This window comes from Microtus pennsylvanicus, chromosome 9, assembly GCF_037038515.1.
Source record: "Microtus pennsylvanicus isolate mMicPen1 chromosome 9, mMicPen1.hap1, whole genome shotgun sequence".
In the NCBI taxonomy this organism is placed as follows: Eukaryota; Metazoa; Chordata; class Mammalia; order Rodentia; family Cricetidae; genus Microtus; species Microtus pennsylvanicus.
In genome coordinates, this window is record NC_134587.1 from 48,967,746 (window position 1) to 48,990,119 (window position 22,374).

General features: G+C 42.9%; 1 protein-coding gene across 10 annotated transcripts in view; it reads left to right on the forward strand.

The window, feature by feature from the left end:
* The first annotated feature begins 8,936 nt into the window (after positions 1-8,936).
* Positions 8,937-22,374, forward strand: part of Mapkap1 (MAPK associated protein 1) — a 216,558-nt gene continuing 203,120 nt past the window's right edge. For 3 of the 10 annotated variants that reach the window (XM_075985953.1, XM_075985950.1, XM_075985957.1), the window contains exon 1: positions 8,937-9,346. The gene's annotated coding sequence lies outside the window, so the exon portion shown is untranslated. Of the gene's footprint in view, positions 9,347-14,565; positions 14,652-22,374 lie in introns of all 10 variants that reach the window. The other 7 variants (XM_075985958.1, XM_075985962.1, XM_075985959.1 and 4 more) reach the window with 5 other exon arrangements.

Genomic DNA, 22,374 nt, shown 5'->3' on the forward strand with positions numbered 1-22,374 from the left:
CCCCTTCTCTCCCACTTTCCTTTCTCCTCCACCCATCTCCCTCCTCTCCCTGCCCACTCTCAGTTTTCTCAGGAGATCTTGTCTGTTTCCCCTTCCCAGGAGGATCCATGGTATGTCTCTCTTAGATTTCTCCTTGTTACCTAGCTTCTCTAGGGTCGTGGATATAGGCTGCTTATTATCCTTTGCTTTACATCTAGTATCCACTTATGAGTGAGTACATACCATGTTTGCGTTTCTGGGTCTGGGTTACCTCAATCAGGATGTTTTTTTCCAGTTCCATTCATTTGCATGCAAATTTCAAGATATAATTGTTTTTTTACTTCTGAGTAGTACTCCATTGTGGAAATGTATCACATTTTCTTTATCTATTTTTCAGTTGAGGGATAACTAGGTTGTTTCCAGGTTCTGGCTATTATGAATAATGCTGCTATGAACACAGTTGAGCAAATGTCCTTGTGGTATGAGTGTGCATCCTTTGGGTATATGCCCAAGAGGGGTATTGCTAGGTCTTGAGGTAGATTGATTCTCAATTTTCTGAGAAACTGCCACACTGATTTCTAAAGTGGCTGTGCAAGTTTGCAATCCCACTAGCAATGCAGAAGTGTTCCCTTTACTTTACATTCTCTCCATCATAAGCCATCATTGGTGTTTTCCATCAAAGCCATTCTGACTGGTGTAAGATGATATCTCAGAGTTGTTTTGATTTACTTTCTCCTAAGGCTAAGGATGTTGAGCAATTACTTAAGTGTCTTTTGGCCATTTGTAATTCTTCTATTGAGAATTCTCTGTTTAGATATTTACCCCATTTTTTAAAGTGGATTATTTGGTAATTCAATGTCTAGTTTTTTTATATTTATTTATTTACTTATTATGTATACCATATTATGTCTGCATGTATGCTGCAGGCCAGAAAAGGGCACCAGATCTCATTATAGATGGTTGTGAGCCACCATGTGGTTACTGGGAATTGAACTCAGGACCTCTGGAAGAGCAGTCAGTGCTCTTAACCTTTGAGCCATCTCTCCAGCCCAATGACTAGGTTTTTTTTTTAAATTCTATATATATTTTGGATATCAGTCCTCTGTCCCATGTGGGATTAGTGAAGATCTTTTTCCATTCTGTAGACTACTGTTTTGTCTTAGTGACTTTGTTCTTTGCCTTACAGAAGCCTTTCAGTTTCAGGAGGTTCCATTTATTAATTGTTTCTCTCAGCGTCTGTGCTACTGGTGTTATTTTTAGGAAGTGGTCTCCTGTGCCCATGTGCTCAAGGTTACTTCCCACTTTCTCTTTAATGAGGTTCAGTGTGACTGGATTTATGTTGAGGTCTTTGATCCATTTAGACTTGAGTTTTGTGTATGGGGATAGATATAGGTCTATCTGCATTCTTCTACATGTTGACACCCAGTTATACCAGCACCATTTGTTGAAGATGCTTTCTTTTTTCCCCTTGTATAGCTTTAGCTTCTTCGTTAAAAACCAGGTGTTCATAGGTGTGTGGATTGATATCTGGGTCTTCAATTCAATTCCATTGGTCCACCTGTCTGTTTTGATGCCAATACAAAGCTGTTTTCATTACTGTAGCTCTATGGTAGAGTTTTGTCAAGGACCAGCCTTGACAAAAATACTTTTTGCCAGGGTAGGAGCATGAGGTTTTGAGATATAAGTAAAGACTATGAAGATATATGAAAAATAATAAGAACAGAAACCATGAACAGTACCGGGAGGGTATTCCAGTGAATACTGAAATATCCCACATTTATTTTTCCATAGCTTTTATACTCAATGTAAATGGGGGTGGGGAGTAACAAAAGACTTTATTAACATGATATGATACAAAGGACAACTCAGTCAACTGCTTTAACACTCTAAGGCATCAAGTCATTAGCATCCTATTGTTTCGGCAGTGAAGCTGCTCTAAACCACTATCCTGAAGGCAGTCACTCTTTAGGTGACCTCATAGTTACAAAGAAGGAGCAAAAGTACATTTGTATATCCTGACCACCTGTCAGGATTGCATGGATCTACTTAAATGAGCTTTTTAAATGTTTAAAGCATCAAGTAATCACATCCCGAGTTGGGACTTGCAACTATGCTTGTCAGTCACTTAGAGCAACCTCCAACTCTCTGTCAGACAAGGTGGAAATAGGCTTACATTTTTGGGCCTCCACAGGGTTTGAAGTCAGGGATGGTGATGCTTTTGGAAGTTTCTTTATTGTATAGGATTATTTCTCTCTAACTCTTTACTTTGTAGTTTGCTGTGATGTGAAAGCCTCTGCCACACATTCCTACTGCCATAAACGGTGCTACCATGCCATGGCTTCCCCACCACAGACAGAAATCTCTTGCCATTGTGAGCCCGAGACATCTTTTCTCCTCTAAGTTGTTTCTGCCAGGTGTGATGTCCTAGCAGCTCAGAAGTAATTCATGGAGACATAAAGCCTGACAGGTGGTGGCATGGAGAATAAGGCTCTGCATAGGGCCTGCCACTGGGAGGAAAGCAGTAAAAAGATACAGTCCTTGCTATCTTGGTATATCAGGCCATTAAAGTATGGATCATTTCCATACACCAGCCGCTATTCCAAGGAAACCCTCCCAACAGCCTAGATGAGGAAGCAGGCACTAGAAAGTCAGTAGCTTGTTAGCGGCCTCACAGGTTTCTTTGGGCTTTTGTCCATGATCCCCCACCCTGAGGCCCAGAAACAAAGCAACATCCTCTTGCAAACTGCTTCTTTTCAAATCCGAGCTGAAGGCTGTGCTGTCTGATGGTCATGGCCATGAGGAAGTATGGACCTCCTCTGTGCTCTTGTCCTCTCCAGTCCCGAGCTCAGCACCATCAGTATGTTTTCTGTGTTTGCTCTTGAGGTCTGACCATGTGTGCCCACAGATCAGGAGGTGGGGCAATGGATGCTTTGCCTTTTAATACTCCCTTTGTCTTATGATACAACTCCTGCTTCTTGGGGGCTCAAGTCATCCAGTTGCTTTGCCTTTCTGTTTCCTTGTCTACCTACGAAATGCTGATCCTCGGGTTGAGAAAAGCATTCAAATGCCTCCTTCTCCTTCTCCTTGTCTTCTCTTTCTCCTAATCTTTTCTCCCTCCTCCTCTTTCTCCTTGTTTCCTCTCTGTATGTTGATTTTTTTGGTACAAGAATTCACTCTCTAATGCCTAAGACAGAGTTAATTCCTAACAGCATATGCTTGCTGACTGACTAGAGTGTCATAATAGTGGTGACTGTTCTTTGTTAGTAGTCAACAGGTCAGTTCTGTCCATGTGAGTGACAGGTATTAGATCATTTAATTCTCACTGTTCACAAAGCTTATTAGACTTTTGTTATTCCTTTAAAAAGATTTCCTTTTAAAATGTGTCTATGTGGGTGCTTGAATGTATATATGTTCTCTACGTATATGCCTGGTGCCCAGAGGCCTGACTAGACATTGCATCCTTTGGACCTAGAGTTTCAGGGAGGTGTAAGCTGCCTGATGTAAATGGTGGGAACCAACTTCATGTCCTCTGTGAGTGCTCTTAGCCACGGAGCATCATCTCCAGCTCCTGTCATTCCCTTTTTATATTTAAGTTGCTGTGTAAAGGGGGGAGGGTAGCTTAGAGTGGTGCCTCACAGTGCTGCTGAGTAGCAGAGTGGGGATTTGATCTTTAGAACCTATACATGCTTGGTAGTCCAGTTGATTTCCATTTTAGCTGGACTTTATGTCTCTGAGAGCCAATTAGACAGTTGGGCTTCAGAGTAGGCTCAAGAAGGGTAAAAAGAGAGAATCAGATCTAAAGGCCCTAGCCTTGGTTTAACAGATTCTAGGTTCCATACCAAGCAGACTGAGAGAACAGAAGTCCCCAAACCTTAAAGAACAGCCTGGGAAAATGGAACATCTGTTCTATTCACAACAGACCCGTGAAGGAACCACGGTGGTGTGCATGCATGAGTCCAGCTGGTGAGTGTGTGCCTCTCTTCCTCTACCCCCACTTGAAGCAAGAGACCAATCATATACTGTAGCAAGGAGGTTGCTTGTTTGTTCCCAGCCGCTTAGCCCTGAAATAATCACACAGAAACTGTGTTAATTAAATCACTGCTTGGCCCATTAGCTCTAGCTTCTTATTGGCTAACTCTTACATATTAATTTAACCCATTTTATTAATATGTGTATTGCCATATGGCTGTGGCTTACCCGTTAAAGTTCTGGCATCTGTCTCTAGCAGGGCTACATGGCATCTCTTTGATTTCGCCTCCTTTCTCCAAGAATTCAGTTTAGTTTTCCCTGCCTAGCTCCGTTCCCCTATAGCTCTGCTATAGGCTCAAAGCAGTTCCTTTATAGACAATGATATTTATAGCATACAGAGGGGAATCCCACATCACCTCCCCTTTTCTTTAAATAAAAAGGAAGGTTTTAACTTTAACATAGTAAAATTACATATAACAAAACAGGTATCAAGCAAGAATTACAGTTACAGTTATATCTATTTTATCTTTTATCATAACTAAGGAAAACTATACTTATAACTGCATATTCTTCAACTCCATCAAATGTAGTAATAGGAGTGGCGGGCTGCGTCCCCGGCACCCGGCCGCCCCCACAGCTAGCTTTACCCAAAATAATTACATGGAAACTGTATTATTTTAAACACTGCTTGGCCCATTTCTATCTAGCTTCTTCTAGGCTAATTCTCACATATTAATTTAGCCCATTTCTAATCATCTGTGTTGCACCCCAAGGTGCGCTTACCGGGAAGATTCTAGCCTACGTCCATCCTGGGTCGGAGCTGAATCACGTGTGTCTGCCCAGGAGCCGGGAGCACGGTGTCTCTGCTCCAGAGAGCAGAGCTGTCCGTCTCTGTCTGAGGCGTCTTACCTCACTTCCTCTTCCTCCCAGCATTCTGTTCTGTTTACTCCACCCACCTATGTTCTAAGCTATGAGCCCAAGCAGTTTGTTTATTACTTAACCAATGAAATCAACAGATTGATATATGACACTCCCACATCAATCAAAGACTCCAGAAGGATATAATATTACCTAAGTAAACAGGAAGTGCATTTTAAGTAACTTTCAAAATGCTAGAATTGACAGAGACATCTTGCTGCCTGAACAGTCACCCAAAGTTCTTTTGTACTGTTGGGGCATCCATCTTCAGCCCATAGTATCCAGCAGACTTTTCCATGAAGCAGAAAATTTCAAAGACAGTTCTGCCTATATTGGCAGTTTGTCAATCAGTTTTTTCTGTGTTCTGTAGAATGTCTAGCAGACTCTTCCATGAAGCAGGAACCCCAAAGGACTGTCTCATCTTTAGGCAAGTTGACAGTCATTTCTTTGTGGGTCCTGCATGTCCAGTTCTTCAAGTAGTTCAGGCAAGAGCAGTTTCTTGCCCAAATGGCCAACCAACTCCATAAGGAGCTTCTTTGATGCTCATCATCCTCTTGAAGTAGATTGGTGCTGCCAGGAGCAGATGTGTCTCATTGTCATGAAAAGTCCTAAGTTCTTAAAACATTTTAAATGCCATATTCTGTAGTCTTTGAAAGGTTTGAAGAATACCTATCGGGACTGGAGAGATGGCTCAGCAGTTAAGAGCACTGACTGCTCTTCCAGAGGACCTGGGTTCAATTCCCAGCACCCACATGGCAGCTCACAACTGTATGAAAATCCAGTTCCAGGGGATCTGACACCCTCACACCAATGCACATAAAATAAAGATAGATAAATCATAAATTTAAAAAAAAGAATACCTATCTATCTGAAATACATTTCTGAACATCTAGAAAATTTAACTAACATGACTACAAGCTTGAATATTATAAATGATTATTAACTGTATTTCTAGTTACATATTACATTTTAAATGAGCTGCACAAACACAATACCTTAATCAAGAGCAGAAACATATATACACACAGTATAACAAAGTTGACCTTACATTTTTAAAGCAAGATCCAAACCAATGCAAATCTCTATAGCATATCCTCTTTAAATGTAAACAAACATTTGTAAACAATTATTTAGGGAATTTGAATGTAGTTCTCTAGACTATTTTCTGCTGATTGGGGGTGCCGTTAATCAGGTCTTTTATGGTGTATTCTGTGTGATAGGTTCATCTCAGTGAGCAGTTGGGTGAAGTAACTTCTGGGGGGTGTTTATGGTAACCTTCCAGGGACTCTTGGTCCATCAAACCGTATTTGTCTGGAAGCAATCCACAGGTTCTCATCCTCCGTGGAAACAAAAGAAGAACCTCTTTTCAAAGCAACATATCCTTAGACCCAAATTCTGAAGTCAAGTTATCTTTGTAATATACATGCTGGTTTAGCTTAGCAGCCTATATAATGAAATGTCTCTCTGAACTTAGTTCCTTCACAGTAAAAAAAATTCAAAGAAAACACAATAATATTCATAATCTGGACTCTCTGTTGATTTTTTATCTTTATTTGGTTTATTCTTTGTTTACTCCTTTTAAGTAATGACTGTCTGTACTCTGCCTCTTTAAAGACTTTACTATTTTTTAAAACCATTTGCTCTTTTTTATATAACTTTCTATACTAATTTTCTACATTTATCCAACACTATGACTCATTTAGAGGTCTTTAAAATCTAAATCTCTCCTATTTTGTATCTCTAATTCTTTACTGTCTTGAAGAGCTTTTAAAATGGTAAGCAGCCGGGCAGTGGTGGCGCACGCCTTTAATCCCAGCACTCGGGAGGCAGAGGCAGGCGGATCTCTGTGAGTTCGAGACCAGCCTGGTCTACAAGAGCTAGTTCCAGGACAGGCTCCAAAACCACAGAGAAACCCTGTCTTGAAAAACCAAAAAAAAAAAAAAAAAAAAAAAAAAAAAAAGGTAAACAGCTTGGATTGCAGCTGCTCTGAATGTTGGCTCAACCTCTCTCCACTTTCAAAATGGTGGAGGTACCATTACTGCCAGCTCTGGGGCCACCAAGCAGGAGCTGCGCTCAGCACTTTAATTCTGAGAATGATCATGCAGCATATAAGCCCTTTTTATCTGAGTATTAGCTAAATATGCTATAAGCAGAGCATTGCATGGCTTGGAAATATCTCTGTGTATGGCGGCAGAAATCCACCTAGCAGTCCTGATCCCACTGCCTGCCCAGGTGGGGGAGGGTGCTGAGCTGCAGGCAGGGTCTCAGCTACTTTCCCAAGCAAGCATACAAGCACCGGGGCCCACAAACCCTATTCAAGTGCTCCATAGCCAGACCTCCAGAAAGAGTCAATCTTGGGCTGTCACCACCCAACTTTTATTATTTTTTTTAAGACAGGATCTCACTATGTAATCCTGACTGGCCTCAGGCACACAAAGATTTGTCTGTCTCTGTCAGCTTAAATTTTTGAGACTGTGTCTCTCCTCGAATCTTGGTAGTCAACCAATTAAGTAAGACTGACCAGCTAGCCTGCCCCTGAGATCTGCCCACCTCTGTCTCTCTAGGGTTATATAGTGCAAGACCAACATGCAGATCTGTATCTGAGTTGTGCAGATCAAACTCAGGTTTTCACGTTTGTATGCTAGGTGACTTATTCGCCGTCTCCCAGCCCTCTGCCACTGTTTCTACTCCAGAAAGTTAACTGTCTTACCTCTCACTCAGACCTGCTGCCATTACTGAAATAATGTTATTCTCACTATTCTGTGTGTGATAAGAGTATTAACATTTGTTATGATGTGTTGGGAACTTTGCTGGTTTTTATTATAATCAACCTATTTTATTCTCATATTCTGAGGAATACTCAGAAGTTGGAGCCATTGTTATTGGAAAAAATCAGGAGGTGTAGTGTTCAAAGACTTACAAAAATATAGATTTGGTATTTGACTCTGTTAAAAAAAAGGATTTTTAAAAATTAAATTTGTTTAAAATTTCATACATGCATACAAAATATCTTTTTATTTTGTGGCTTTTTAAGACAGCCTTTCTCTGTATCTTTGGAGCTTATGCTGGAACTCACTCTGTAGACCAGACTGGCCTCGAACTCACAGAGTCCACCTGTCTCTGCCTCCTGAGTGCTGGGATCACAGGCATGCATCACCACCACAACCGCTTGGTTTAATGTATCTTGATCATATTCATGCCTTCCCCTAACTTGTCCCAGATTCACCCCTAGTCTCTCCCAAATTCCTGACTAACTTCTTCCCCGCTTTTTTTTTTTAAATTAAATTCCAATTTGTGTTGTCCACGTACTTCTGACTTTGAGGCCATCCATTGGAGATGGCTGACCTACCAGGGGCACATTTATGATAAACAACCCCTCCCCCATAGCCACCAACTGTCAATAGCTTCTCATCTAGGAGTTGGGGCTTAGGAGCTCCCCACTTCCATTCTAGAACATTGACTGGCTTGGTCCTATGTGGGTCTTGTAGCCTGAGCTTCTGTGAATTCATGAGTGCAGAGAGCCTGTCACGTCCATAAGATATTGTCTGCTCCTGACCTCTGGCTCTCACCATCTTTCTGTTCTCCGTTCCGTGATGGTCTCTGAGCCTTCCAGAGTGGAGGTGTGATGTATCCCAGCTTGGTTGAGCACGCCATAGACGTTCCACCTCTGCACTTTGGCCAGTTGTGAGTTTCTATATTAACCACTCTCCACAGCAATGTGAAACTTCTCTGATGGGGTCTGAGAGCAGCGCTAATCTGGGTGTTGAGATAAGAATTTTAAAAAGTTTGATACCATGACCATCTAGAAAATAATAATTGCAGTGAACTCCTCTTTCTGACGTAGAGGTTAAGCTGAGGACTGTGCCCTGTAAAAGTGAGAACAGCTTACAGAGGGCTGACAGTTTAGGGCAGACAGAAGTTAGCTAACTAGTTCCAGACAGGCCTGGACGCAGCGCGCGTGCGCAAATTGTCCCTCAGGCTCCGCCTCCGCCCCGCCCCCCAGGAGGCGCTCGCTCCTGGCTCTGGGGCTTGCGCACTGCGTCCCCAGCCAGAGGCGCCTTCCCGACCGGGGACTTCCGGTACGCCGGGTGCGGTTCCGGGTCGTGTCGCGGCTCGGGGTAACAGGGTTGCTGTTGCCGGCCGGCGGCGGCGGGGCGCGGCGGGGTCATGAGGGCGAGTTTGGGGCGCGGCAGCCGAGCCGGCCGGTAGAAGCGCCGGTCCTCGAGGTGCAGGGGCCGAGAGGCGTGGGGAAGCCGGGGCCTCCCTCAGGGACGTGTCCTGGGCGAGGCGGCCCATAGTGTGGAAGCAGCTTCAGGTAAAGGTTGCCCCAGCCGCCGCCCCCTGGCCCGCGGCACCCTGTGGCCCTCAGCACCCTGCTGCCCGCGCTGCCCAGCGGCCGCCCGTCGGGGCCGTGCTCGGTGGCCTGGGAGCATCCGTTTCCTGGCCCTTCCCGAGCCTGACAGCTGGGTGTGTGACTTAGGTGAGGAGAGGCTGTGGACCTGGTGGTGTGGGGGCGGGAGCGGGGGGCCTCAGGCACCGGCGGCTTCAGGCCCAGAATCGGCAAGGTCCGGTGCCCCAGCTCCATTCTGTTAAATGAGGTCTTCAAAGCATTGCCTGGGCAATCCTGACCCAGTCCTGCAGATTGTTTTCCTATCTGGAGTGCTGCTGGGAACTTGGATTCCGGTTTTTCTGTTTATGGGAGTGGCAGGAGTTGTGTAGCTGGGAGTGGGTGGGAAGAAGAAAAGACCAGAGTTTAAAGAAGTGTATAACTCCAACTGTAAGATGAACCAGGGACCTAGAAATTTGTTACACATTCTTTGAATGATTGCAAATATTTGAAACTGTCGCGGTCCCCAACTCCGTGCAAAGCACCATGCTTGTTATAAACCTCCAAACAGCCAAGTCCAAAACCCTCTGCCGTGTGAATAGTGACGTGGACACACACATCAGTTAAAACGTCGGCATTCACTTGACGAACAGAAGGGATGGGTCCCTCCAGTGAACACCTGTCAGAGCAGAAATAAAGTGCGTTATTCCTGTGTTTTGGGGCCCCACTAGCTGCAATGAAAGTACTTGCTCAGTGATAATTGCCCCCATCTTTTTCAGCTTCCACTTCTGCAAACTCACTGGAGTCTGAGGTTGACGGGGCATACCAGGTGCCTCTTTGCTATTCAGCTGGGTGCTCACATCTGCCGTCAGCTACTAGATGTGCAGAGTGCCTGTATAGCATCTTTGCGCCTATGGCTCCTGGCTAGTTTCTGCAGCTAAGCTTATTAAAGTCCCCATTATAGCCTCCCTCTGGATAAGTAAGATCTCAGATCACTTTTGATTTGTTCCCAAGTACTGAAAAAAGAAAGTTTACCTTGCCTCATCTAGAAGCTTCCTGGGTTTTGGTTTTTAACACATTATTTATGCTTCCCACGGTTCAACTGTAGGTGGTCTTGCTTAACCAATTAGGGACAATCCAGCGTCTAATGATTTCTTTCTTTACTTCTTTCTTAAGAATTATCTTTTAAATATATGTGTCCATGTGGGGTTTGTGTGAGGGCAGTTGCTTTCAGCGGTGAGAAAAGCAGAAGAGGGTGTCAGATGCCTAGGGCTGGAGCCACTGATGCTTGTGAGGGACATGTGGGTGCTGGGAACTGAACTTGGGTCCTCCACAAGAGCAGTCCTGTCTCTTAACTGCTAAACTGTGTCTCTAGCCCTGGGGATGATTTCTTACCTAGAACCCTATAAACGCTTGTTATTTATAGTCATTTGATCTAGCAAGCATTTATTTTTTTTTTATTTATTTTTTATTTTTTAGCAAGCATTTATTGTGTGTAGATATAGGTCAGGCACTGTCGTACAGTTAAAGAAGACTCTGTCGCCGGGCAGTGGTGGTGCATGTCTTTAAACTCAGCAATTGGTAGGCAGAGGCAGGCAGATCTCTGTGAGTTCGAGGCCAGTCTGGTCTACAAGAGCTAGTTCCAGGACAGGCTCCAAAGCCACAGAGAAACCCTGTCTCAAAAAACCCCCAACAAAACAAAACCCCAAACCAAAGATTGTCATTTTGTGCTATGAGAGGGAAGTTGTCCCTTCAGTGCGGTGACAGGCACCGGCATGAGGAGTTTCTCAGGAGTGGGGGTAGTGCAGTGTTAGCTTTTGAGAAATGACTTCTGGTCAAGGGAATGAGCATAATGCAAGGTAAATTGAACTTTAGTTTTTCTCATTTAATCATTTTAACTAAAACTTATAGACAGGAAGACATAGGATAATTACACAACTGGTATGAGACAGAGCCAAGTCTTGCCTTCTTTCTTTCTATAGCACTCTATGCAGGTACATATTGAAACGGCAGAGTAAGAGGAAAAAGAATGTTAAAATGGACAGCAAGAAACTCCTTAAAGGCAGACAAGGCAAGGTCCTGTGGTGCAGGCCTGCTGCATGACAGCCTGAGACATCAGAGTACTTGCACAGATTGCTTGAGGCTAGCCTGGGCGTTAGGGAAACCCCCTTTAAAAAAAAAAAAGACATGTTGGGCTGGAGAGCTATTCCAGCAGTTCAGAGCTCAGGAGGCTCTTATAGAGGACCTGGGTTCAGTTCCCAGTACCTGCATGGTAGCTCACAACCATCTATAATGGGATCTGATGCTCTCTTCTGGCATGCAGGCATACGTTCAGACAACATGCATACACATAAAAAAAATATTTGTTAGCAGGCGGTGGTGGCTCATGCCTTTAATTTTAGCACTTGGGAGACAGAGGCAGATGGATCTTTGTGAGTTTAAAGTCAGCCTGGTCTACAGCCTGAGTTTCAGGATGGCCAAATCTACACAGGGAAACCCTGTCTCCACTCCCCCTCCCCCATAAAAAAGGAAAAAAAGAAGAAAAGAAACCAAGCACCCTAAGCTGATCTTTCTAAGCAACACTTCAGATTTGGGATGTTCAAGTTCGTAATGCTCATCTAGTGAAGTCTGTGAACTGGCTCCAAAACTCAGAAAAATCCGAAACCACTTCTGGCCCCAAACATTTTGAATAAGGAATTCTCAACCTTCCAATTGTCAGGTTCACCTAATGACAGCTACAGCATCTCTTGGATGTGGTCCCAGAGGGTGAGTGGGTTTCTAGTGGAGTAAAACCAAGTCATTGCACATGTTTTTCAGCTGTTAGATAATTTGTTGGAAGTCAGTGTCCTATGAAGTCTTACTCAAATCAAATTACAAAAAGTTCCAGGCATATCACTAGGATATTGCCATTGCTGCTTTTAGCCATTTTGAGAGGTCAAGTGGAAGGGCTAGATTCTGAGAGCACGAATGCCAGGCAGTCAAGATCAGTTTCAGTTTCTACCCTGACTTGCCAGTTGATAAAGACTTGGAGGGTCTGTGATTCATTCAGCAGTTACAGGCAAAATGTTAGGCCTTTGAGATGCCACTGGGAATAAAGCCAGGTCCCCACGTTGTGGCCATTGGCATTCCAGTGGGGAAAATGTGTGTAGATGAAGTAGCACGTTCTGTATGTGCTGCCCCAGGGTCTGTCCCTGTGAGGGAAGGTGTGAGCATCACCCTGGTTTTATAGATGAGGGCACTAGGGCATGGAAAAGATAAATAACTTCTTGGGGTGGGTGCAGCTCAGTGGTAGAGTTAGTACTTAGCATGAGTGAGGAACCAAAAAGTAAACAAAAGAAAAAGAAGTTTGCTGAGTTTTATACAATTGATATTTTGAGCTAAAGGATTTCTGCCAGCCTCTTCAGTCCTGTGCCAGATTGCTTGTTCTTGCTGTCTGAATGTGCACCTGATTGAAATGCTACAAAGAGGAGCCAGCTGTGTGCAGAGCGCCAGCGTGCTACCGCTGGCTAGTGGTCTCGGCACTCAGGGCCCATCAGCTAATCTACTGTTTCAGGAGTGTTTGTTTTGTTTTGTTTTTAGAGTGGGTGTATTTTGCTTGTTGACTCAACTGAAGACTTTGAAAACTGTTCCAGTTCAGTGGGTTTACAAGATCTTAGAGATAGGTTATTCCAGCCTTACTATTAAGGATGCAGCCAGATGTCAGATTGCCACGTGACAGAGAAGTCTGTTACATTTCCCACTGAAGGTGCCCTGACCTTGTGTTTACAGAAAGAAACCTTGTCTTAGAAACACAGAAGTCTGGGAAATTGCTAGAGAGAGGAGTATTTTAATTCTTGCCAATCTAGTTCTCAGAGTGGCCAGTGTATGATTTTCTCATGCCATCAGGCTAAATTTTGAAGGGATGAGGAGACCTTGTGATACTTGGATTTGGTGCTTGTCTCACTGTAAACACCATCAGTTTGTCTTCCCTGGCCTTCTTCGTAATACCACAAAGTGATGTTCCTTCAGTAAGTTCTGTGGACCATGTTCCCTTTGCCCTCACAGCCCTTTATAGTGGGTGGAATTACACAGGAGAGCAGGTAGAACTTATTGAGATGAAAATTTGGCAGCCAGAAAAGCACAGCTTTGTAGAAAGTGTCTTCTCAGAGAGGGACTCACCTTCAGGATAAGCTTCGCTGGGCAACACTTTTGAGGTCTGGGCAAATCATTTCCGGATATTTGGATCTTTCCCTCTCTGGATGGTGAATAGTGAAAATCAAGTCTTGCTGAAGTCTTTTCAGGAGCTGCTGTGCTTAGTTAGAGTTACACAGCAGGGTACTCTCTTGCTGTTCCTTCTCTCTGCATGCCAGGCCATGTCCTGCCTGTATCCTCTGTTCTTGCCTCAAGATTGAAAGGGGACAGAGAGTCACCCAGCAGGGTAAGAGAAATATGGTCAAGGAGTTCCCAGCCTAAGACTTCAATTTATTGTTATTTAAATCCCCCTCTTTCACTAGGTGAAAATTGAAGAAATACTGGTCTTGTTTTTATTCATACTGTATTATATAAATAAATAATATGAAATATAAAAATGAAGAGAATAAATCCTAAGCAGTCATTCAGAATTTATTAGCTTTACTTGGAAGCAATCTGGGTGTATCAGGGAAATGGATGTAAGATAGGAAGCCTAAAATTTGAACTGAAAGTAGAAGATAGTTTTAAAAAATCAAAAATGAGAAAATGGAGAGGAACCACTTAAAAAAACAAACTTGAAATTTTGCAGAAAGGTGTTTGAGTCACTTCTGGAGTTATTGTGATTGCTTGAGAAATAAATTGACTGTTATGTCAGATCCCCCTAAATGTGTGTTTTCATGTTTCCAGCGTGTTTTCATGACTGTGCTTCTGCTATTGGTACAGATAAGTTGGCTGAAGGCCCATAGCTTCAAAGGAACAACAGTATTTAGCAATCGCCCCCACTGCCTTGTTTTAAGGTACTGTGCTGTAAGTAAGTTCTGCTTCAGCGGGGAATTAGTAGAAAATCATTTGAAAAAATGTGTTTCTTTTGTAGCTCGTTTTAAAGATGAACTTTTTGTTTTATGTACATATTTTACCTGCATGTATATATGTGCCTTCCATGGGTTTAGTTCCCTTGGGGGCTGGAAGAGGACATTGTGTCCCCTGGAGCTGGAGTTAAACACAGTTGTGAACTGCCATGTGGATGCTAAGAACTGAACCCAGTCCTCTGAGCTTCTGAGCCATCTTCCCAGCCCTTGAAAACAGCAGCTTTTTGATAGGAACTTCAGTTGCTGACATCCAGGACGCTTAGTGGTGCAGCTTGAGTACTGAAACAGTATGGAGCCGAAGCTTGAAACCACACTCCCCTGGGTTTTTTATAGGTTGTCCACCACTGACCGTGTGACCTAACAGTCTGCAGAGTGGTAGGGATGCCAGCCTACAGTCCTTGTGAGAACTAAGTGACCGTGTAAGTACCTTATATGAACTGCAGTGCTTCTGGAGAGATGCAGGGTCTGCTACAGGGACACAGGACATTCAGGACTGACTAGGTAGTTATGAGTGAATAAGAATTTTTTTACATCTGGATCCTGAGATTAATCACTGTAATTTTGATTTGTGACTTACTTAGCATAAATGACTGCTATGTTCTATTGAGACAAGTTTCAGTATGCTGTTTTTGGGTGGTTAAATAAGTTGATCTGCTGAGTAACATTAGAAACTTACATTAAAGCTGGGCATGGTGGCAAATGCCTTTAATCCCAGCACCTAGGAGGCAGAGGCAGACGAATCTCTGTGAGTTTGCGGCCAGCCTGGTCTATAGAGTGAGTTCCAGGATAGCCAGAGCTACACAGAGAAACCTTGTCTTGAAAAGCCAAAAAGAAAAACAATACTAAAAAGAAAAGAAAACAATTACTATCCTTAGAAGTGACTAGAGCAAGGAATGTTTGTCGGGTGCAGAAACCAAAGCTAGGGCAGGGCCTCATTGTCTGGGCCACCAGTAGCAGTTTTTGCCTTGATTTGTCCATTCTCCTTAATCATTTGCTTTTAATGCTTACAGAAAGTCGTTTTTCATTATTTGTGAGTGAATGATTGTAGGTATAACTTTGTGATACGAAGTTTAAAGATTCGGTGAAACTGTTTATTGCTGGCAAAAGTTGATGTCTGACCTGTCTGACTGTTAAGTTGTTAAAATTGGTGGGGGTGGGGTCATACAAGTGTAAAGCAAAGGCTAACCAGGGTACAACATAGTTTTGTTTACTTTCTTGTGTGATGTGCAAGTGTGGGTGAACCATGTGCCATGGTTCCTGAGTGTGGAGGTCAGAGGACAACTTTAGAGTCAATTCTGGCCTTCCAGGGATTGAGCTCGTTATTAGGCCTGGCAGCAAGTTCCCTACCCACTGAACCCTCATTTTCCTAATGGCTCATGGGTTGAGGGACTCTAAACCATAAGTGGTTCGGCTACTCTATTAAGAAAGGCAAAGTGAAATTTTTATAGTAAGAGTGAAGAAAAGCAAAGAAAATATTTGGTTGTGGTTACACAGTTGTCCTGTCCTATCTCTTCAAAGATTCCCTAGCTACAGAGTTAGATGTAGCTGTGGTTGACTGGCCGAGCTTAGATTCTGTTTTACTGTAATGTAGGCAAGCATTTACAAGAAATAGATCAAGTCAGTTTTGCTTGTGTTTACAAGTTAGGCAAGGTTAAAGTTGCCTATGTGGTCTAAATGACTCTGTCTGCTCAGGGTGGTCTCCATTTTAAGTTACTTTCACAAGAGCAAATTCCATCTTTATTATTTTGTAAGAAAAAAATTGAAAGCAAAAGTTTGTTTAGATATTAATTTTTCTAGTGTCAGTAAAGTATGAATATTAAAATGACATGGTGAATTATATTAGACTCTTCCAATTATATATTTCATAACTGAAATAATATCAGCTTGCACATTAAGTGCTATGGCCAGTTAGGTGAGTTTTTTAACTGTGCACGGTAATTTTCCTGTATGTGATACCAAATCATGCACAAAATTTAACAAGTGTGTGAGCATATTTAAATCAGAAAAATACCAGGCAAGTTGTTTCCTTTGTAAACTGCTCTGTCCAAAGCATTCTGTGTATTATCAGAATGAAAAATGACAGCACTTTGTCATCTGCTCAAATTGATACTGCACTCTTCAGGATGACAGCTGAAAAGGCCCACAGGTGCCATATAAAGAGGTGACCATGTTGTCATATTTCATTTCGGCATCCCTCTGCAAAGCCATAATTACCTAATTAGGTTGTTAATTAGGAGATTAGCATTTCACTATATTGATAGAATGCTCTTTACCAGTGTGGGGCTAGATACAGATTTGTCTGCCCTAATTTATAATCTCTGCCTGTTTTGTACTTATTTATTTGCTTAAGCTACTTGTGTGGAGCAATTGAGTTTATCTGAGAAACAGTTTGTTTACAAGCTAATGAAGCTTTGATAACTCACTGAAGTTGCTGAGCTAAGATATGAACAAAACTAAAGAATGGCCACAATCCCAAAGAGACTGTGAAAATTCTGAATTGATAGAACTTCTATTACCATAGGCAACAAACACATAAGAATCCAGATTGTTGGTCTAAAGCCCAAAATGCAAAATCTGAATGTGAAGTATGACAGATGTGTGTGCCCTAAACTAGGCATGGGGCTTAGCTTTAGTTGTATTGAAATGATGCACTCTTTTCATTTGTAGTTGAGAAACTGAAGCTTGCTCAGTGACTTGAGAACAAGTATATCCACTCCCTCAGTCATGAATCCGGCTTTATTTCACTTGTACCTTCTGTCCCTTGGTCTTTGCTGGGGACATTTTTTTAAACCATTCTTTAGCCCGAGTCCTTTTGGAATTTGAAGTATTTCGTAGTATCCTTACATTGGTATTTGGACTATGCATTGTGTCTAACATTCTTTTTAGGGGCGGGGCGGGGGGGCATCATTTCCTTTCTCAGTATAGTGCCTATAGTTTGTATCATAGGTGCCTTCCCTACCTTTCCATTTCAGAGCCTTTCTCTAAGCCAGTGGTTCTCAACCTTCTTAATGATGTGACCCTTTAATATGATGCTTCATGTTTTGGTGACCCCCAACCATAAAATTATTTTTGTTGCTACTTCATAACTGTAATTTTGCTACTGTTATGAGTCGTAACATAAATAGCTGTGCTTTCTGGTAGTTGTAGGAGACCCCTGTGAAAGGATTGTTTGACCCCCAACCATGGGTTGACAACCACTGCTCTAAGCAGTAGTTTAGCTGCTGCCTTTTTCTTTCTCTTTTTGAGAAACCAATATATAGGGTCTTTCTATGTAGCCCTGGGAGGCCTGGAACTCACTGTGTAGATCAGGCTGGCCTTGAACTCACAGAGATCCACTTGCTTCTTGTCTTCCAGGTTCTGAGATTAAAGGTATGTGCTAAACAGTACTCAGAAGGGTGAAGAAGCTGGGTGACAGGGCAGAAAATTTCCAGAGAGAAGTTTCTGTATGGATGAAGGTTGAGTGAATACTACTGAAGTAGTTCTGTGTGGAGGGAAAGCACTAAAGGATGGGTGGGAAGTGATGCTGCCGGGCAGACAAGGTTCAGAGTTAGGATGGAGTTCAGGAAGTCAGTGAAAGACTTTAGAACAAGTTAGGAAGCAGTTATAATAGCTTAGGTGAGAGCCTGTGGCTTGCTTAGGTTATTGAAATAATGAGAAGCGGATAAGTTCTTGAGAGAAAAGAGCTAGATTGCACAAGATTCTGATTAAATGCCTTTGGGATCCATGGAAAGGAAGGAGTAAAGACTCCTTTTTCCAAATGTACAAATTGACACAGTCAATGTCAAAGTGTATCATAGATATGAGGCCAAAGTCTTATTCCCATTTTAACTCCAAGGAAACAACACTAGTAGCTAATTTTCTTAAAACGCTATTAGCTAATATTTGAGAAGGATATGAACTTTGGAATATTGGATTGGAGCCCTGTAGTGGGCAGCAGCTTTTTGAGACTGGGAGGAGCTGAGATCTAGAGAAACCGCACTTTTTCTCAGCATCTGGTTGGTGGGATCCCATGCACAGCCTTTGCGTTTTACTTTACCCTTTACCCTTCTTGTTTCTTGTCATCTGACTTATCCCAAACCAAATTTCTCCTGGACTGCTGACCGAGGCAGTGTATCACCTCTCTGACTTCTCAGGCCAGAGTGCTGATGCTCTTACACATGGGCATTTTTCTTGAAAGTCAGATGTGCTGCTGGACTTGGGCATTGGGATTAGTCTACCTCAGCTAGAAACTGGATGTGCTCCCTCCTCACTGATGTATTTCACAGTTCTCTTCCTCCAGGGAAGAAGACTTGGAGCCTTGTGTTTCTGTCCAAGTGATTTCCTACCTGCTTGCTGGCACCAACTCATTTTACAGGTTAAGGTTTTGATTATTCTTGTTAGTTCAACACAGAGAAGAACATCATTGATACTTTTAGGTTAGAGTCACTGGAACCAGAAAAGGTCTTGGATGTTGTCTTACGGTTTCTGTTCATCTGAAGAGACACTATGACCACAACTCTTGTAAGGAAAACCTTTAATTGGGTCTGGTTTGCAGTTCAGAGGTTTAGTCCATTATGATTGTTGAGGCAGGAAGCATGGCAGCCCACAGGCAGACATAGTGATCGACAGGCCTCGGGAAGTGAGAGAGAAAGAGAGACAGACACAATGGGTCTGGCTTGAGTTTCAGAAACCTCAAAGCCCATCTTCAGTGACACAAGTTCTCAAACAAGGACACACCTAATAGCGCCACTCCCTATGAGCCTGTGGGGAGCCATTTTTATTCAAACCACCACAGAAGTAGTATGGATTCTAGCCTTCCTTGTCTGTACTCCTTTTCTTTTTTATTGAGATATGTATGAGTCACATACCATAGCATTCACCCTTTCTAGGGTACAATTCATATATTTGCAAAGCTTTTTGTTCATTACCACTGTCTGTTTAGAACAGCCAGACCCCAGTCGTGTGTCATTCTCCCCTGTCCTGTATCCTGTCCCCACTTCTCTCCCTCTACTCCTGACATTTACTGCTCTGATTTGCATCTCTATGGTTTTGCTTCTTGTCAGCCTTTTATAGAAATAGAGTTGTAATCTGTGGCTTTCCTTTCTCTCCCTATGTGTGTGCCACCTCTTGTTTATCCTTTCACCAGTTGGCCTTTTTGATTATTATGCTGTTTTGCATATGTGTGAACAAACTTGTATGTGAACATGTATGTTCAGTTCTCTAGCGTGCATGTTGAGCCTACTGCTCACATGGTAACTCTGTGAGGCTCTGCCCAGTTGTCTCCCATAGTGATTGTACCATGCTTACACTCCCAGCATATCTTTACGAGGCTCTGTTGTACAGTGGTGGAAGCCAAAAAAGGTTCGTTGTGATTTCCTCACAAGGACGATCCACTGGGAACTTCTTTCTTACAGGGAACAGTGTGAGCTTCCAAGCCTGTGAAGAGAGGAACTCTTAGAATTTAGAAGTTTATGTAGCATGCTTGAATACAGGCAGAGTGTATGTGTGTGTGTATGTACACATGTGAGTCTGTGTGTATGTGCATGTGTGCATGTGTCAGTCTGCCTGTCTGTCTCTTACTCTGTCTCAGTCTCTCTCTCTGTGTGTTTGTGTGTGTCTAATACAGCTTCTGGGTTTTCTTCGTAGGGCTTCATGCTTGTGAGCCTATATTTATTCTGTTGTTGTTTCTTGGGCTTTCTTGCCGTACATATTCCCTGGTCAAGCTCATTCACTTATGAATTCATCTGTCACATGTATGTTGATGTCTTTCAGATTTTCTCAGTTTTCTCCAGAGCTACAGGTGTGTCTCCCTCCTACCCCCAGTGGTTTAGCTGTATAGCTCAAATTGGTCTCAAACATGTGACGTTCCTGCCTCTGCCTCCAAAGAACTAGTATTACAAGTGTAATTTGGGTCTTGCTGATGTCTTTGGATAGTCCATTTTCAAGTTCATTGTGTCTAAAATTAATTTGTTATCTGCACCTCCACCCCCATCTGTTAACCTGCTCCTGTTAAAACTCATTTAAAAAGTTTGTGTATCACATACATAGAGGTCAGAAAACAACTTTCAAGAGTCAGTTCTGTGTTATGTGGGCTCTGGGGATCAAACTCAGATGAGTCTTGGCAGAAAGCGTCTTTACCTGCTAAGGCATTTCTGTGACCTGTGTTTCATTGTTGACAGTGTAAATGTTCCCTTCTGCATTCACTCAGTTACCAAGTTCTCCTTTTTATCTCTGGAATGGTTCCTGAGTTTACGAAAGCATCTTGTGGCTTCACTTGAGACTTCAACCTCTCTTCCTTGGGCTGTTGTCACAGATTCACCGCAGTCTTCTGCCTTGTCCATTAGTTGAATCTTCTGTGTAATGTGATACCCTAGCAGTCTTTGAAATGCTAATTTAATCAGCAACTTTGAACTCTGTGTAAGTTTAGTTAATAAATACATGGTCTGCTATTTCTTGCTTTAGTACAGACTGTATTGAAGGTTGCTGCTTGGCCTATTAACTATTCCATCTTCTTTCTCATCGTTGCAGATTCATCATAAACCAGGGAATAATAGCAACAGTAATAATAGGCATCTGGGTAGTGCCTGTCATGGGCCAGGCAGTATCATAAGTACATAACATTCATTTATTTAGTCAGTCTTTCCCATTCTGTGTAGCCATCAAAATGATTCCCATTTCCAGATGAGGTAATAACCATAGGGGTTGTTATTCTCCACAGACCCTATAGTGAGTGCCAAATCCAGATTTGGACCTAAGCAGCTTTATACTTGATTGTTCTCAGCCCCTCAGACCTGCTTCCTGTTGACCCCACTCCCCCTTTCCTTGAGTTGTCTCACTATAAGGATCCTGTCTTTGATTCCATACCATCCACGGAAAGGGGGATTTTATTGCAAACTTTCTGATCAAGGAGCCAGCATTACAGAGCAGTGTCAGCTCTTTTGCGACTGCTCTTCAGGTGGGTAAATTGAAGTGATGACTTTCATTGTCTTGCTCACACTTATGTCTTGGGAAGCCTTGTGTGAGCAGCCAATTTCACTTAGCCATCTGTTTGTTGTGATTCTGTAGCACACTATAGAAATCCAGTGTGACTGTCATGCTTTATGGTGACCATTTATATTCTTGTGTTTTCTCCACTGTCTGAATTTCCCCTTATGGATGAGGACTGCAGCTGAGCACTTGTTACCCTGATTCCCTGTGTGGGAGGCACAGACAGATGTTTGTGCCTTAGTGTGTACAGTAGGTTCAAGAGTGTGGTAAGTAGACTTAGGGAAAGAATGTGTGGTTTCATGGCAGAGTGCTGGAGCCAGCCTACCGGGGCTTTATCATGGCTCTACCTCTTCCTTGTGTGGCTTTTGGCAAGTCTGCCTGTTTATTGATCTGTGGAACATGGATAGTAGTAGAATCTACGTCATAGTTTTGTGAACAAGAGAAGTGACTTGTCCAAACCATACAGTTGGGGCTCTGATAGTTGGTGAACTGGAGTTCAGGTTTCCTCTGTGGTTCACACATGCCACAGTGCTCATCTGGGGGTCAGAGGACAACTTGAGGGAGTCATCTCTTTCAACCATGTCAGTCTTGGTGGCAAGTGCCTTTGCTTGCTAAGCCATCTTGCTGACTCCAGAGAGATCCCTTTAATGTGTGTTATATCCTATTGTGCTTCTCTTTTCATAACTCTCCATTGCCTCCTCATTTTTCTGTAAGGATTTGTCCTACTTTTCTAGCTCTTACCCCATGCTGCTTGTCCCTCTTGCAGGACTCCAGCGTACTTGAATTGTGGCAGGCATGTGCCAACAGCCTTAGCTTGGCAACTCTTTTTCCTCAGTGTTCATATGTACATGGCTTTCCCTTGTCAGAAACTCCGCAATGAACCACTCTGGTGCTATTTTGTTTGCAGTGGCAATCTAGTACTCCATCTAGTGTGGCTCACTTCTGTGCTGTGCTCCACAGTGCTTCTAGTTGCTGTAGTATACATGTTTTGTTTGTTTGACTGGTCTCGTTAGAACATGAGCTCCATGAACGCAGGACTGTGGGTATATGTGCACACTGTGTGTTCTGTATCTAGAGGAGTGCCTGACAGATGTTGACCTACAGTGCATAGTTTCTGAATGTACCCATTCAGTACTTAGTGACTATTATGGATGGATTCATTACTTAGAGATAGAC